The 5,473-nt window shown below is 37.6% G+C and overlaps 1 non-coding gene across 1 annotated transcript; it reads right to left on the bottom strand.

Moving 5' to 3' along the window:
- Window positions 1-1,929: 1,929 nt before the first annotated feature.
- On the bottom strand, window positions 1,930-2,037 carry LOC112767762 (small nucleolar RNA R71). The gene has a single exon (XR_003185203.1). It is a non-coding gene; the product is annotated as a small nucleolar RNA R71 (small nucleolar RNA).
- Between the last annotated feature and the right edge of the window lie 3,436 nt (window positions 2,038-5,473).

Below are 5,473 nucleotides of genomic sequence, written 5' to 3' on the forward strand. Positions count from 1 at the left end.
AAATCATAAAATAAAAAATAATTTGATGTTTCTTGTTTGAGTCTAATGTCTAATTGTAAGTTTGGTGTCAATTTCATGCTTTTAACTTTTCTTAAATTTTCGAAGAACACATGCATTGAGTTTCTTTCTTGTTCTTCATGATCTTCAATTTGTTCTTGATGATTTTCTATGTTTGATCTTTAATTTTTTTTTGTTTTGCATCTTTTCTTGTTTCTCATATGCATTTTCAATTTGTTAGTGTCTCAACATTAAAAATTTTTAAGTTTGGTGTCTTGCATGTTTTTCTTTTCTTAAAAATTTTCAAAAATAAGTTCTTGGTGTTCATCTTGACATTCAAAGTGTTCTTGGTGTTCATCTTGACATTCAAAGTGTTCTTGCATGCATTGTGTGTTTTGATTCATAATTTTCATGTTTTTGAGTCTTTTGGTTGTTTTTCTCTTTCTTCATTAAAAATTCAAAAAAAAAATATCTTTCCCTTTTTCTCTCATAAATTTTCGAAAATTTGAGTTGACTTTTTCAAAACTTTTTTAAAAATTTAGTTGTTTCTTATGAGTCAAATCAAATTTTCAATTTAAAAATTATACCCTTTTCAAATATTTTTCAAAAATCAAATCTTTTTCAATTTTTTTTATATTTTCGAAAATTTTTAAAATTAATTTTCAAAATCTTTTTCTTATTTTTACTTCATATTTTCGAAAATAATGCTAGCATTTAATATTTTGATTCAAAAATTTTCAAGTTGTTACTTGCCTATTAAGAAAGGTTCAATCTTTAAACTCTAGAATCATATATTTTTAGTTTCTTATTAGTCAAGTAATCAACTTTAATTTAAAAAAAAAAATCAAATCTTTTTTAATTTCCAATTCAAATCTTTTTCAAAATGATTGTCAATCATATCTTTTTCAATTTCAATCATATCTTTTTCAAAATCAATTTCAAAATCTTTTCTAACCTCTTATCTTTTCAAAATTGATTTTCAAATCTCTTCCGTTCAATTAATCTTATCTTGTTTGATTCTTATCTTTTTCAAAACTACCTAACTAATTCTCTACCTAATTTTTGAAAATCACCTTCCTCTTTTTCAAAATTCCTTTTTAATTAACTATTTGTTTTAAATTTTAATTTGATTTAATTTTATTTTCCCTTCTTAATTTTCGAATTTTAACTTTAATTTTAAATTAAAAACAAAAATATTTTTCTTTTCTTTTCAATTATTTTCGAAAATTCTTCTCTCTCACCTCTTTCTAATTATTTATTTATCTACTAGCACTTCTCTTCTTCTTAAAAATTCGAACTCTCTCCCTTTTTCTGTGTTCGAATTTCTTTTCTTCTTCTACTCACATAAAGGAATCCCTATACTGTGACATAGAGGATTCCATATTTTCTTTTATGTTCTCTTCTTTTTCATATGAGCAGGAACAGGGACAAGAACATTCTTGTTGAAGCTGATCCGGAACCTGAAAGGACTCTGAAGAGGAAGCTAAAGCACAACTCTCTGGAGAAAATCTGACAGAAATTTTCGAAAAAGAAGGAGACATGGCCGAAAATAATAACAATGCAAGGAAGATACTTGGTGACTTTACTGCACCAAATTCCAATTTACATGGAAGAAGCATCTCAATCCCTGCCATTGGAGCAAACAATTTTGAGCTAAAACCTCAATTAGTTTCTCTGATGCAACAGAACTGCAAGTTTCATGGACTTACATCAGAAGATCCTTTTCAGTTCTTAACTGAATTCTTGCAGATCTGTGATACTGTTAAGACCAATGGGGTTGACTCCGAGGTCTACAGGCTTATGCTTTTCCCGTTTGCTGTAAGAGACAGAGCTAGAATATGGTTAGACTCTCAACCTAAAGATAGCCTGAACTCTTGGGATAAGCTGGTCATGGCTTTCTTAGCCAAGTTATTTCCTCCTCAAAAGCTTAGCAAGCTTAGAGTGGATGTTCAAACCTTCAAACAGAAAGAAGGTGAATCCCTCTATGAAGCTTGGGAGAGATACAAGGAACTGACCAAAAAGTGTCCTTCTGACATGCTTTCAGAATGGACCATCCTGGATATATTCTATGATGGTCTATCTAAATTATCAAAGATGTCATTGGACCATTCTGCAGGTGGATCCATTCACCTAAAGAAAATGCCTGCAGAAGCTCAGGAACTCATTGACATGGTTGCAAATAACTAGTTCATGTACACTTCTGAAAGGAATCCTGTGAGTAATGGGACGCCTCAGAGGAAGGAAGTTCTTGAAATTGATACTCTGAATGCCATATTGGCTCAGAACAAAATATTGACTTAGCAAGTCAATATGATTTCTCAGAGTCTGAATGGAATGCAAGCTACATCCAACAGTACTCAAGAGGCATCTTCTGTAGAAGAAGCTTATGATCCTAAGAACCCTGCAATAGCAGAAGTGAATTACATGGGTGAACCTTATGGAAACACCTATAATCCCTCATGGAGAAATCATCTAAATTTCTCATGGAAGGATCAACAAAAGCCTCAACAAGGCTTTAATAATGGTGGAAGAAACAGGTTTAGCAATAGCAAGCCTTTTCCATCATCCACTCAGCAACAGACAGAGAATTCTGAGCAGAGTCCATCTAGCTTAGCAAATATAGTCTCTGATCTATCTAAGGCCACTATGAGTTTCATTAATGAAACAAGGTCCTCCATTAGAAATTTGGAGGCACAAGTGGACCAGCTGAGTAAAAGGGTCACTGAAACCCCTCCTAGTACTCTCCCAAGCAATACAGAAGAAAACCCAAAGAGAGAGTGCAAGGCCATTGATTTGACCATCATGGCCGAACCTACAAGGGAGGAGGAGGACGTGAATTCTAGTAAGGAAGACCTCCTGAGACGTTCAATAACCAATAAGGAGTTTCCCTTTGAGGAACCAAAAGAATCTGAGACTCACCTAGAGACCATAGAGATTCCATTGAACCTCCTCCTGCCCTTCATGAGCTCTGATGAGTATTCTTCTTCTGAAGAGAATGAAGAAGTTACTGAAGAGCAAGTTGCTAAGTACCTTGGTGCAATCATGAAGCTGAATGCCAAATTATTTGGTAATGAGACTTGGGAAGATGAACCTCCCTTGCTCACCAATGAACTAAATGCATTGGATAGGCAGAAATTACCTCAAAAGAAACAGGATCCTGGTAAATTCCTAATTCCCTGTAACATAGGCACCATGACCTTTGAGAAGGCTCTGTGTGACCTGGGGTCAGGAATAAACTTAATGCCACTCTCTGTAATGGAGACACTTGGGATCTTTGAGGTGCAAGCTGCCAGAATCTCATTAAAGATGGTAGACAACTCAAGAAAACAGGCTTATGGACAAGTAGAGGATGTGCTAGTAAAGGTTGAAGGCCTTTACATCCCTGTTGATTTCATAATCCTAGACACTGGAAATGATGAGGATGAATCTATCATCTTTCGAAGACCCTACCTAGCCACAGCAAGAGCTGTGATTGATGTGGACAGAGGAGAGTTGGTCCTGCAACTAAATGAGGACAACCTTGTGTTTAAAACTCAAGGATCTCCTTCTGTAACCATGGAGAGTAAGCATGAAAAGCTTCTCTCACTGCAGAGTCAACCAAACCCCCCACAGTCAAACTCTAAGTTTGGTGTTGGGAGGCCACAACCAAACTCTAAGTTTGGTGTTGAACCCCCACATTCAAACTCTAAGTTTGGTGTTGGGAGGCCCCAACAATGTTCTGAACATCTATGAGGCTCTATGAGAGCTCACTGTCAAGCTATTGACATTAAAGAAGTGCTTGTTGGGAGGCAACCCAATGTTATTTAATTATATCTATTTATTTTCTATTGTTATTTTATGTTTTTTTTAGGTTGATGATCATGTGGAGTCACAAAAACTACTGAAAAATCAAAAACAAAATGAAAAATAGCTTTAAAAACAGCTCACCCTGGAGGAAGAACTTACTGGCGTTTAAACGCCATTAAGAAGCATCAAACTGGCGTTTAACGGCAGAAAGAAGCATCAAGCTGGCGTCAAACACCAGAAACAAGCACCAGACTGGTGTTTAATGCCAGAACAGAGCATGGAAGTGGCGTTAAACGCCAGAAACAGGCTACATTTGGGCGTTTAACGCCAGAAATAAGCAGCAGTCTGGCGTTAAACACCAGGATTGCACAGCAAGGGCGTTTTACACGCCTGATTGGAGCAGGGATGTTAAGTCCTTGGCCCCACTGGATCTGTGGACCCCACAGGATCCCCACCACTTCTTCTCTCCTCTTCACACCTTTTCATAACTCTCTTCTCCAAATACCCTTCACCAATCACCTCAATCACTCTTTCCCATCACCTCTTCACCAGTCACATCTATCCTCTTTTCCCCAAAAACCCCACCTACCTTCAAATTCAAACTATTTTCCCTCCCAAACCCAACCCTAATGGCCGAACCCTAACCCCCCCAACTCCTATATAAACTCCTCCTTCCTTCTTCATTTTCACACAACACAACCCTCTCTTTACCACCTTGGCCGAATACACCCCTCTCTCCCTCTCCTCCATTTCTCTTCTTCTTCTCCCTCTTTTTTTCTTTCTTCTTTTGCTCGGGGACGAGCAAACATTTTAAGTTTGGTGTGGTAAAAAGCATTACTTTTTGTTTTTTCATAACCACTAATGGCACCTAAGACCAGAGAAACCTCAAGAAAGAGAAAAGGGAAGGCAATTGCTTCCACCTCTGAGTCATGGAAGATGGAGAGATTCATCTCAAAGGTCCATCAAGACCACTTCTATGAGGTTGTGGCCAAGAAGAAAGTGATCCCTGAGGTTCCTTTCAAGCTAAAAAAGAATGAGTATCCAGAAATCCGACTTGAGATCCAAAGAAGAGGTTGGGAAGTTCTCACCAACCCCATTCAACAAGTCGGGATCTTAATGGTTCAATAAGTTCTATGCAAATGCATGGATCACTAGGAACCATGATCAAAGTGTGAACCCGAATCCAAAGCATTGGCTCACCATGGTTCGGGGGAAATACTTAGATTTCAGTCCGGAAAATGTAAGGCTGGCATTCAACTTGCCAATGATGGAAGAAAATGCACGCCCCTACACTAGAAGGGTCAACTTTGATCAAAGGTTGGACCAAGTCCTCATGGACATATGTGTAGAAGGAGCTCAATAGAAGGTTGACTCAAGAGGCAAGCCGGTTCAATTGAGAAGACTGGACCTTAAGCCTGTAGCTAGAGGATGGTTGGAGTTCATTCAACGCTCAATCATTCCTACTAGCAACCGGTCTGAAGTTACTGTAGACCGGGCCATCATGATCCATAGTATCATGATTAGGGAGGAAGTGGAAGTTCATGAGATCATACCTCAAGAACTCTACAAGGTGGCTGACAAGTCCTCTACTTTGGCAATGTTAGCCTTTTCTCACCTCATTTGCCACCTCTGCAATTCGGCTGAAATTGACATAGAGGGAGACATCCTCACTGAAGAGGACAAGTCCATC

Source organism: Arachis hypogaea, chromosome 17, assembly GCF_003086295.3.
Source record: "Arachis hypogaea cultivar Tifrunner chromosome 17, arahy.Tifrunner.gnm2.J5K5, whole genome shotgun sequence".
NCBI lineage: Eukaryota > Viridiplantae > Streptophyta > Magnoliopsida > Fabales > Fabaceae > Arachis > Arachis hypogaea.